At 42.1% G+C, this 12,222-nt stretch overlaps 1 protein-coding gene across 2 annotated transcripts in view; it reads left to right on the top strand.

Moving 5' to 3' along the window:
• The first annotated feature begins 4,033 nt into the window (after window positions 1-4,033).
• LOC129836352 (phosphatidylcholine:ceramide cholinephosphotransferase 1-like) overlaps window positions 4,034-12,222 on the top strand; it is a 54,034-nt gene continuing 45,845 nt past the window's right edge. Inside the window, exons 1-2 of one of the 2 annotated variants that reach the window (XM_055902400.1) lie at window positions 4,034-4,257; window positions 7,692-7,951. The gene's annotated coding sequence lies outside the window, so the exon portion shown is untranslated. The remainder of the gene's footprint in view (window positions 4,258-7,691; window positions 7,952-12,222) is intronic. The other variant, XM_055902397.1, reaches the window with a different exon arrangement.

Raw genomic sequence — 12,222 nt, 5'->3', positions numbered from 1 at the left:
TCCTGGGTGAACTGCACTACCTGAGCCACTTGTGTGGGTTGTAGACTCCGTCTCATGCTACCACTAGAGTGAGAGCACCGCCAGCATTCAAAAGTGACCAAAACATCAGCCAGGAAGCATAGGAACTGAGAAGTGGTCTGTGGTCACCACCTGCAGAATCACTCCTTTTTTGGGGGTGTCTTGCTAATTGCCTATAATTTCCACCTTTTGTCTATTCCATTTGCACAACAGCATGTGAAATTTATTGTCAATCAGTGTTGCTTCCTAAGTGGACAGTTTGATTTCACAGAAGTGTGATTGACTTGGAGTTACATTGTGTTGTTTAAGTGTTCCCTTTATTTTTTTGAGCAGTGTATATATTATTATTTTTTATTATGAACACAACAAATACAAAAAAAACTGAAATATTCAAACAAGAGTCATAAACCTAACAGACAGGGGTATTACATATCAAGATTCATTTTCAATTTGTTAAATACTTTTATGGTGCATATTGCTTTTTTGTTTTTACATTCACTGATCAGTTCAAAATAATATTTCAATTATATCTTAAATAATGTGAAAAGGGGCTTGTTCTCTGCCCACCTCATTTTATGGACAAAGAATCTTCAATGAAAGATAAACAAATTAGCAATGAAAGTTAAGTTAAATCAGGGTCCATATAATTTGGTTCAAAATAAAACATAATATCAGAGTCTTTCAAATTAACATTAATAGTTGTTTCTTTTAAAATAAAATCCTCTAACAGAAACTCGTTATGCATCTCATTGTGTTGTTGTCCTCCAGTGGCTAGCTAGTTAGCTAAAATTGTCCCTTTCCTAAATTAGCCATGGATGGAGATAGGGATTTTGACTTGTGGTTTAACTTAATTGTCCATACTGGGCAATGATTATAATGGCGACTCTGATCAACCATAAATTCATACATTGTGCCCCTTGGCCTGAGAGGATGGAAGTTCAATATGTAGCTAGATGTAGAAGGCTAATGTTAACTAGCTAACGTTGCCCATGAAAGGAAGTTAGCCTAGCGAGCTAGCTTTTTAGCCAGGTAGCCTAAGACAAAAAAAATTCTGTGTAATGTATGACAGAGTGATAGACCATTTATTCAACATGAAAGAGAGGAAGATGACATTGGCGTTTCTCTACAAGTAGGGTGTCTCACACACACACATACACACACGCACACACACACGCACACACAGGAATCATAACCATGGACAGCCACATCATATTTAGCTTAAGTTGATTGGACTAAATTGTTTTTGATATCTTTTAGTGGTCACTGCATTAGACTAAGCAGAGGTGATTTCATGATGTTGAAGTTGAAACGGTGCTGGAATAACTGAGACAGCTCCTGTTTTCTTTGCGACTTGCGGTAACTCTCTGGTTCTAAATCAATAGGCTAGTTGTTTAGTGATCCAAAAAATGTCAGAAACATTAACTTGCTTGACCATGCTGTAGGTCATGAAACTGTTTGTTACATTAAATATGCTTTGTGAACTTCACCGGACAGAGGTTGCGTTCCGGTTTTGTGATGAAACAAAGGTTTGGTTGAATTTATCCTGCCGCTATGTCTTATTGTCTTGGCCTTAGGCCTCTATTCTATATCACGGTCGCAAGAACAAACAACAATGCAATTATCACAACACGGGTTGTAATATGTGATTTTTTTTCTGGCTTGGCTTCCAGTGATTTTACCCATGCACCGCTACTGGATCACAGAGAACTTCAACTTCTTTCTATCAATTTATGAAATTATTCTGGTGAGCAAGAGTTGATTTAGTCTTCAAAATATAATTACATAAGAGAAGCTGCATGTTACTGATTATAGACAAGTTGACTAACAAATAGCCTGCAAAATGTTGGAAATTATAAGCAGAAACATAACTAAATCTGCCAAAAAATCTTTCCGCAATCTGATCATAGCCTATACCGCATTTTCTATATTAGAGGGTTAGGGTTGGGTGCAGGCCTCAGCTTTTCACTTTATCACATATAAACACATCAGTCTGGTGGTTGCGGATGGGTTATTAGCAATTGGGTGCAGGTGAACAAACAGCTGACCCGCAACACCACTACCAAGTAGCTATTTGGTTAACTATTTAGCAGTTTATGGCTTAGAAGTTTATGGTAGAAGCTGTTCATGGTCCTGTTGGTTCCAGACTTTGCATCCGTACCTCTTGCCGTGTGGTAGCAGAAAGAACAGTCTATGACTTGGGTGGATGGAGTATGACAATTTTAATAGCGCCCGACCATTTGGGATATTTGGATCCGATTTCAGAGCAATATATCAGATTTTTTCAATTATTATAGCTGGAATGAAAACAAAATGTTGCAGCCCTACAAAGGTAGTTGAAACAGAAAGCATATTTCAAAAATTTGAGGAAAGAACATTAATGTAAGCGCCACATAACATTTAGAAGCACCAGGAAGACGAGGTTTTTGTATGGGGAAAAACTGATTCTAGTGAAAGGAAGATAAACTGCACTGATTCCAGAAAAAAAAAGTTGCCTTCGGCTCTGAAGACTGAGCTGCCTCATGCTAGCCAGCTGGAAAACAATGACGACACATTTTTCAATGTATTGGTATTTAGATATGTTTTCATAGATCGTAAAACTGTAGCCACTGAATTAATTGCTATATAGGGTCATTGAGACGTCCCTACCCCCCCATTGAAGCGAAACGTGAATTTGGACATGTCCCTGACTGCGAAGCGCTACTTTGTAACCTGGTATTTTTTTAGTGTCTCTGGAAAGATTTAAATGACAAGAGCTTGAGGAATACCCTTCGCCAAAACCAAATATAACACACCAGATTTCGCGGGCTTCACTAAAGGGCTGTAACGTTAATGTTACCTTGTAGTCTGAACGTTCAGCATGGCACTTGCTTTACATTTGGGCATAACATAATTTTTTTTTGTCATGACACTTCACATAAACAGTATCTGGCCAGTGCGCATGTTTTGCACTTTATAACTAAGATAGACTACAATACAGTCTGTCGTTTCCAATGGGAACAATGAGTCCTAGTGGGCAGAACAAGCAAGGAGGTGGGCAGAGCCTAGCAAGAGCTGTTCTAGCAAGCGTTTGCATAATTATTTTTCTGTGAAGTGCGCGTGTGCAATAACTCAATTCACCTTTACACTCCTAAACAACGCATTTTTTTTATTTAACTTTGGCAAAAGATAAAGTCGACAAACCTTTGTCCAACTTGTTCGTAACATATTTTAGTTTTGGGAACAGAAAACTGTACTGAGTGACAAAATGTGCAGAATGTCGGCTAAAATCCATCTCGTTCCATCCTCCCCCACTGCCGGCCAATGAGCCTCCTCTCACTAACATTTCTGGTAGTGAGTGGTGGAAAGGCCAAGCGGACGCTTCAGATTTACAGTGAAATATCTGTGTCATGGTTCTATCTGTGGCTATAGTGTCCAGTTTTGCTGTAGACCGCCAAGGCAAGATAGGCTTATAGCCATGCAAAGAGTGCCCTCTTCAGGACAAATAAAAAAATGCAACAATAAAGTCAAATTCTATGAAGAACGGCTTTTTCCCCGAGCGTTTTCTTCACATTTTATATTGGTAATTTTCGGTAGATTAAATGCCAATAAAAATACATCCATATAAGGCTAATATCTTAGGCTCAAATTTGTAGCGCCTTCCTCTGATACTGCCCGTTATAGGGGTCCTGGATGGCAGGGAGCTCTGGGGTATCAGTCTAACCTCTGTCACTGAGTAGACTGATAACCCATTTCACGAATCCACAATCCATAAGTACGTGAAATATAAGTATGCCCCCAATGCAATTCTTAAATCAATACATCCACAGTGCGATTTCAACAGATTATATTTTTCGAAGGTCAAATGAACTCATTATTGTCATTTGTTAATATTCCAAACTTGTTCAGCATTATGTAGTTCAATTATGTCATGATTCCGCTATTTGTATCCGTTTGCATCACTTTCAATGAGGAACTTTTTATTTTGAAGGCGAACCGCAAAATCCACTATTGTGGCTAGTCGTTATTGTAGCTAGCTTCACATAAGTTAAAACCACCTACTCACGAAAACAACCCCAAACCATCCCGACTAACGTTACGTTCAATGGTGTTGCATTTATATCGTCTACCCATCGGAATATAAGGGAACCTAAAACGATTTATTTTGAAATTAAGAATATTTTTTTCATGTAATAATGTACGCCCGATAGCTACGCCACATTCCTCTGATAGCTACAAGTCGCCAATGTGATGTTATATGCGGTAAGTGTCAACTAGCTGACGTTACAAAGTAGTAAGTACAAGAAACCACAATTTATACATTATCGGGCTACACCATCTATCAACCATATATTTTGTATCAGTTGTTATGCTTGCAATTTGTCTCTTTATCTAGCTAGCTATTTAACTAGATTTTCTGCGTTGCCTGACTAGCTAACTAACATGTTATTCGAGCTAGCTAACACCCCTGTTTTAATCTCTTTAATCTGATATTGTCAGTTAGCTTGCTAGTTCGCGATGTCAAACGCACCAACCGTTCGGTCAAATGAAGAATCTGTGGCCCTTTTAGCGAATGAACTCATTGATTAAACTGAAAGCTGTTGCTGGCTGACATTTCCATTTAATATCTGGTACCTAACAGGCTAAATAAAGCCAGCTTGTTTTAGCAAACTATAACTTGCTATTTTTAGCTGCTTAGTTTAAGCTACACATGCAATGACTGGAGGAAATAAATGGACACCATAAACTCTGTTACACTCAGTGGGGTAAAGTACTTAAGTAAAAATACTTTAAGTACTACTAAAGTCTGTACTTCGCTATTTATATTTTTGACAACTTTTACTTAACTACACTCCTAAAGAAAATAATGTACTTCTTACTCCATACGTTTTCCCTGACACCCAAAAGTACTTGTTACAATTTGAATGCTTAGCAGGACAGGAAAATTAACCAATTCACGCGCATATCAAGAGAACTTCCATGGTCATTCCTACTGTCTCTGATCTGGTGGACTGACTAAACACAAATACATTGTTTGTAAATTATGTCTGAGTGTTGGAGTGTGCCCCTGGCTAACCGTAAATTTAAAAAAAAAACGAGAAAATGGTGCCATCTGGTTTGTTTAATATAGGGAATGACAATTGGGTACTTTTCCCACCGCTGGTTACACCATACTTGATCTAGCTACCTGCAATTGTCTGTGTTGTAGTCTGGTCAATTTTATTCAGTTTGTTACCTTGCTGTGAAGGTTGAGTTAGTCTGATTTAATCAGGCTGCAATACACAATTCATTGTTATATAAGATACAGCCTGAAACTAATGCCTGCCAAATCATGTAAATGTTCCTTACAAGCCACAATGTTTTATACAATTACATTTTAACTTATTCTACCTGTTATCTGTGTGGGTTGTTCTTAAATGTCTCAACATTTGAGACAAAATATTCACTGTATTGTTTACCTGACTTTTCAGAGAACTGGTAGGTTTTATATTGACTATTTGGTTCTACTTCATACCTTTCAGACCATCAGTATGGTTGAAAGTATGGATTATATCCCTCGTGCTCCGCACAGGTCGATTTGGTTGCTGGATCGAATCCCTGAGCTGACAAGGTAAAAATCTGTTGTTCTGCTCCTGAACAAGGCAGTTAACCCACTGTTCCCCGGTAGGCCATCATTGTAAATAAGAATTTGTTCTTAACTGATGTGCCTAGTTAAATAAAGGGTTAGCTGCAGAGGCTGTGGCTTGAGGGTCATCAAGCTCTAGCCTAGCTAAGGCTGCATGCAGGACAGCGCGTATTGAGGCAGAGCTTCCTTCTGACTCCGCGTGATCAGAGGCTTGGAATGACTCCTCTGACCCATCTTTAGCGTTCACTGTATGGGTAAACAACACTGGGTAGCACCTCCACCATGTTGGGCGTGTCATCACCCTGGTCACTAAAGTGCCGGTTAGATGCCCGAGTGGAGAGCCGGTCATCATCACGGCTATCTGTGTCCTTTGTTGCGTCCCCCATGCTGGAGGGAGTGCTAGAGAGCCCCGACTCAGGGGGCTTGAAGGAATGCAAAAGCATTTTTAGCTTCTCTATCTCAGAAGATAAGTAATCTATCTTACGAGTGAGGCTCTTACTTTTTTTTTACAGGTGAAGGGGGCGGGGGCATCAGTTTCATGGGCTTTCCCTCTTTTTGTGGCCTTGGGTGGGTCCTGGCGAACAATGCCAGACGCTGGTAAATTATCTGTGAAAACCAGGCCATCGACTCTGGCTAGCCGCGCTTCTCTCACCTTCACTGGCAGGATGGCACAGTTAATGCAGGGGTCAGAAAGGGCCTCACGCAGGTGGTCAACACCTAGGGAGGTGGGGCACAGGTCATGACCATCTTCTACTTGTAGTTGAGCCACAAGAGGATCAGCCATGCATGCCCAGCATCATTTTGATCTGGTGTTCTCTCAGCTCAGAATGTGTAGAAGAAAATTATAAAATATTTATTATGCAATACTGATTAATCAAATGAACTAGTAAAATAGTAACCAGAGACTATATACAACAGCTACCACAATATACAGTAAGGGTAGAGAGCTACAATAATCTGGTGGGAGTTGTACAGCACCCGCAAAATAATTTTGGGTGAGCCTACTGTAGTTATGACCACAGGGCTGGAGCAGCAGAGATACAGTACCAGTCAAAAGTCTGGACACAGCTACTCATTTCAGGGTTTTTCTTTATTTGTACTATTTTCTACATTGTAGAATAATAGTGAATACATCAAAACTATGAAATATCACTTATGGAATCATGTAGTAACCAAAAAAGTGTTAAACAAATCTAAATATATTTAAGATTCTTCAAAGTAGTCACCCTTTGCCTTGATGATAGCTTTGCACAATCTTGTCACCTGGAATGTGTTTCAATTATTATGTGTGCCTATATTTTCTTAAATCATTGGAGCCAATCAGTGAGAAGGTAGGGGTGGTATACAGAAGATAGCCCTATTTGGTAAAATACCAAGTCCATATTATGGCAAGAACAGCTCAAATAAGCAAAGAGAAATGACAGTCCATCATTACTTTAAGACCTGAAGGTCAGTCAATACGGAAAATTGTGCAGTCGCAAAAACCATCAGGAGCTATGATGAAACTGGCTCTCAGGAGGACTGCCACAGGAAAGGAAGACCCAGAGTTACTTCTGCTGCAGAGGATAAGTTCATTGGAGTTACCAGCCTCAGAAATTGCAGCCCAATTAAATGCTTCAGAGTTCAAATGACAGACACATATCAACATCAACTGTTCAGATGACAGTTGCGTGAATCAGGCCTTCATGGTCGAATTGCTGCAAAGAAACCACTAAAGGACACCAATAAGAAGAAGAGACTTGTTTGGGCCAAGAAACACGAGCAATGGACATTAGACCGGTGGAAATCTGTCCTTTGGTCTGATGAGTCCAAATGTGAGATTTTTGGTTCCAACCGCCATGTGTTTGTGAGACGCAGAGTAGGTGAACGGATGATCTCTGCATGTGTGGTTCCCACCGTGAAGCATGGAGGAAGTGGTGTGATGGTGTGGGGGTGCTTTGCTGGTGACACTGTCTTTGATTTATTTAGGATTCAAGGCACACTTAATCTGCATGGCTACCACAGCATTCTGCAGCGATACGCCATCCCATCTGGTTTGGGCTTAGTTGGACTATCATTTGTTTTTCAACAGGACAATGACCCAACATGCCTCCAGGCTGTATAAGGGCTATTTGACCAAGGAGAGTGATGGAGTGCTGCATCAGATGACCTGGCCTCCACAATCACCAGACCTCGACTCAATTGAGATAGTTTGGGATGAGTTGGACCGCGGCATGAAGGAAAAGCAGCCAACAAGTGCTCTGCATATGTGGGAACTCCTTCAAGACTGTTGGAAAAGCATTCCAGGTGAAGTTGGTTGAGAGAATGCCAAGACTGTGCAAAGCTGTCAAGGTAAGGGGTGGCAACTTTGAAGAATATAAATATATTTTCATTTGTTTAACACTTTTTTAGTTACTACATGATTCCATATGTGTTATTTCATAGTTTAGTTTTGATGTCTTAACTATTATTCTACAATGTAGAAAATAGTAAAAATGAAGAATAACCCTGGAATGAGTAGGTGTGTCCAAACTTTTGACTGGTACTATACGTTTAAACGTAGGCTTCTTTATGTGAAACACGCATGAATGGCTGTTGTTTGGTCAACCAAGCTGACAACACAGTGGCAGCTCGGTGGAGTGGGTAAGCTAGCTGACGACACACATTGTTAGCTAGGCTGATTTGGTAAACTAGCTAGCTAGTAGCGTGCTAGTAATACCAGGGGAGAGGGATGCCTAGGGGAGGGAGGCAATCTGAATTTCACGTCTTATAGTTGGCTAGGCTAACAACCTTCCTAGACGCAGTTATCTAGGGAAGTGATCTGTTCGAGTTTTAAATAGTCAAAGGACGACTGTCTTGCCCATGCCCCAATATCCGATGACTCCACACGGATGCTGAGAATGGTCCCAGTAGTCCCCGGACTGCTCTTCAGCCCTGCGGCTAAGTGGGCCATTGAACGTAGAAAACAGCTGAGTCAGGCTACACCGCTGTGGAGCCCAGAAACCAGGCATCCGATTGTGTCAGAGGGTTAGGCCTGATGTGCGTGAACCTCACCGTTCTCACTCGGCCCAGCCCTACACAAGCCTGTGGTCCTACAACCAATCCTAACACAGGTTCTCGCCAGCCCCAGACGGCGATGCAGCCGTGGTTAGCAACCCCACAAACAGGCGTAGGGACAGAAACTGAGTGGCGGGGGTCAGCCGTTGGCATCTCACTCCTCAGACCCATGGGTGGTGATGACCCTCTCACAAGGGTACAGGCTCCAGTTCTGACACCGGCCCCCACCATTCTCAGGGATCAGAATGACTTCAGTCACAGACCCTCTGAAAGCTTGCACCCTCAACAAGGAGATAGCAGGGCGCGATCACGAGTAAAAGCATCAGAACAGCAAGATGGCTTTTACTCAACCTATTTCCTGGCTCCGAAGAAAGATGGAGGGTTCCGTCCAGTTCTGCATTTAAAATGATTAAATGTTCACCTTCCATGGCCAGGTATACCAGTTTGTGGTATTACCCTTCAAGTAGCCCTGAGCTTTCAAGCAGCCCTGAGCTTTCTCCACCTACAGGGTAGATTCTTATTTATCTCGACGACTGGCTCATCTGCCCCCCCCCCCCTCCCCCTCGTGAGGGTGTGGCCAAGGGCACAGGGCTGACACTGAACCACATCACCACACCGTGACTTACCGTGAACAATGAGAAGAGGAACTTCATACCAAGCCAATTGGTCACCTTTGTCATGGGTCTGAACTCCTGCACTATGAGGGCATGTATAACACCTCAACACGTGGCCAGCATTATTCTTCTTCCTCAATAATTCCAGTTTAATAAGTTGGTGAAGGTATGAATGTTCCAATAACTGATGGTCATGCTCGCGGTGGCCTCCATGGTGACACCGTAAGGCCTGCTGTCTCACTACAAGTGTGGTTCAACGACCTCTGCTTGGACCCCAACCGGAACATAAACACCAAAATACGGGTGTCAAGGGTGTGCTACTCTACTCTGCGGCCGTGGACGAAGAGAGCCTGCCTGACTACAGGTGTACTACTTGGATCAATTCCTGGGGAGCAGTGTGGCAACAGGTCTGTATGGGGAGAGTGGTGCCCCTGCTGGTGGAAAGCGTACATCAACGTGCTAGAACTTCAGACAGTTTACCTAGCCCTGAATAACGGTTCTCAAACACAAACATGACCTGATAAGATCATACAATACATAGACAGTGTTACACATCAACCATCAAGGTGATATGAGGTCTGTAGGGTCCCTTCATGTGGCCCAACAACTCTTGATATGGGCCCTACCACATCTGGCCTCCCTACGAGCCATTCATTTCCCAGTCAAGGTGAACGAGGTGGGAAATGATTGTTGCAACAGAAACTGCCCCCGGGGAATGGAGACTTCGCCCACAAGTATTGAGGATGATATGTCAGCGGTATGGAACAGCACATGTGAACCTGTTCGCCTCAGAGCAAACTTCCCACTGCTCCCTCTGGTTCTCTCTGGCAGAGTCTAAGAGCCCCCTGGGCATAGATGCCTTAACGACACACATGGCCAGAGGGCCTACTGTCTGCTTTCCTTCCAACCGCCCTGATCTTAGCAATGCTGCACAGGTTCTCTCAGGCTCAGCACAGGCTGCCGCTTGTAGCCCCCAGATAGCCGGTGAGATCCTGGTTTCCAACCCTCCTCAGTCTTCTGGAGGGAGAGCCATGGCAGCTCCCTCACAGACAGGACCTGCTCTCACAGTTGGAAGGCAGGATATGGCATCTCTGACCAGACCAACTACAGCTATGGGTGTGGCCGTTGAAGAGCTTGACCCTCTACTGATCACCCTCTGCTATTATCGAGACGTTACAGAACGCCAGAGCCCCATCAACCAGGAAGATGTATGCTGGTCGCTGGAAGCTGTTTATCGAATGGTGTTCTACCAGGGCAGAGTAACCAGTGTCCTGCTCTGTACCTGTTATACTGAGCTTCCTTCAGAAACTATTGGACTCAGGTCGCTCTGCCTCTACCTTGAAGGTGTATGTCTCAGGCATATTGGCTAACCATTTACGCATCGATGGAAAATTGTCAGGGACCCACTACCTCATCTGCCAATTCAGAGGTTAGTAGTACTATTCCTCGTGACCTTGTTGGTATGAGTCATCCGTACTTTCAACCATACTGACGAATGTAACTATGGTTCTACAAATACCTGGAAGACCATCAGTACTTTCCTGTCTCTCTGAATCTTTTGGCGAGAAGATTCTCTAAGATAATGCGTGGTCTGATGTACTGTTTTATTAGAAACGCGGAGGCAAGGCCTCCCACACTGTCACGTCACCGGCGTGACATTGTTGTTATTATTACTTGACCTGATCAGAGCGCCACAGATATAATCCATACTTTCAACCGTACCGATGGTCTTCCAGGTATTCGTAGAACCGTAGTTACATTCGTAACTTCTGTTTTCTCTTGTCAATAGCTAGTGCAACCAAGCAAGCATGTCATAAAAATGGTACAGTGCCTTCAGAAAGTATTCATACCCTTGCTTTATTCCACATTTTGCTCTTACAGCCTGATTTCAAAATTGATTAAATATATATTTTTTCTCACCAATCTGCACACAATACCCTATAATGACAGTGAAAACATGTTTTTAGAAATTTCAGCTAATTTATTTAACTTTAAAAAATAAATAAATAAACAAACAAAAAATGGGTTGATTGTTCTCTATCCTCCCCTGATTCAGAATCTACAATTTTATTGTCATGGCATGCTTGGTTCAATAGCTATTGGCAAGAGAACGCAAACCTAACTTTACCTGGTGCCAAAGCAACCATATACCGGCTGGGTCTCTAAAAAAACACTTTTATTCAACTTTCTGGTGTGTACATTTACATGATTTTGCAGGCATTCGTTTCAGGCTGTATATAGCAATTAATTGTGTATTACAGCCTGATTAATGAGACTAAGGTTGAGTAGGCATACTAAGGAGCTACTTTTCAGTATGAACTCACTATGCTATGTGAAAGTGTAGTGGTTGCAAAGAAACATCAACAAACAGATTTACAGCGATGTAGATACAGTTGAAGTTGGAAGTTTACATACACCTTAGCCAAATGCATTTAAACTCAGTTTTTCACAATTCCAGACATTTTAATCAGAGTAAAAGTTCCCTGTCTTAGGTTAGTTAGGAACACCACTTTATTTTAAGAATGTGAAATAATAATAGAGATTTATTTCAGCTTTTATTTTTTTCATCACATTCCCAGTGGGTCAGAAGTTTACATACACTCAATTAGTATTTGGTAGCATTGCCTTTAAATTGTTTAACTTGGGTCAAACGTTTCGGGTAGCCTTCCACAAGCTTCCCACAATAAGTTGGGTGAATCTTGGCCCATTCCTCCTGACAGAGCTGGTGTAACTGAGTTAGGTTTGTAGGCCTCTTTGCTCGCACACGCTTTTTCAGTTCTGCCCACAAATGTTCTATAGGATTGAGGTCAGGGCTTTGTGATGGCCACTCCAATACCTTTAATTTGTTGTCCTTAAGCCATTTTGCCACAACTTTGGAAGTATGCTTGGGGTCATTGTCCATTTGGAAGACCCATTTGCGACCAAGCTTTAACTTCCTGACTGATGTCTTGA

This window comes from Salvelinus fontinalis, chromosome 37 (genome assembly GCF_029448725.1).
Source record: "Salvelinus fontinalis isolate EN_2023a chromosome 37, ASM2944872v1, whole genome shotgun sequence".
NCBI classification, from domain to species: Eukaryota; Metazoa; Chordata; class Actinopteri; order Salmoniformes; family Salmonidae; genus Salvelinus; species Salvelinus fontinalis.
This window is presented reverse-complemented; position numbering and strand designations above follow the sequence as displayed.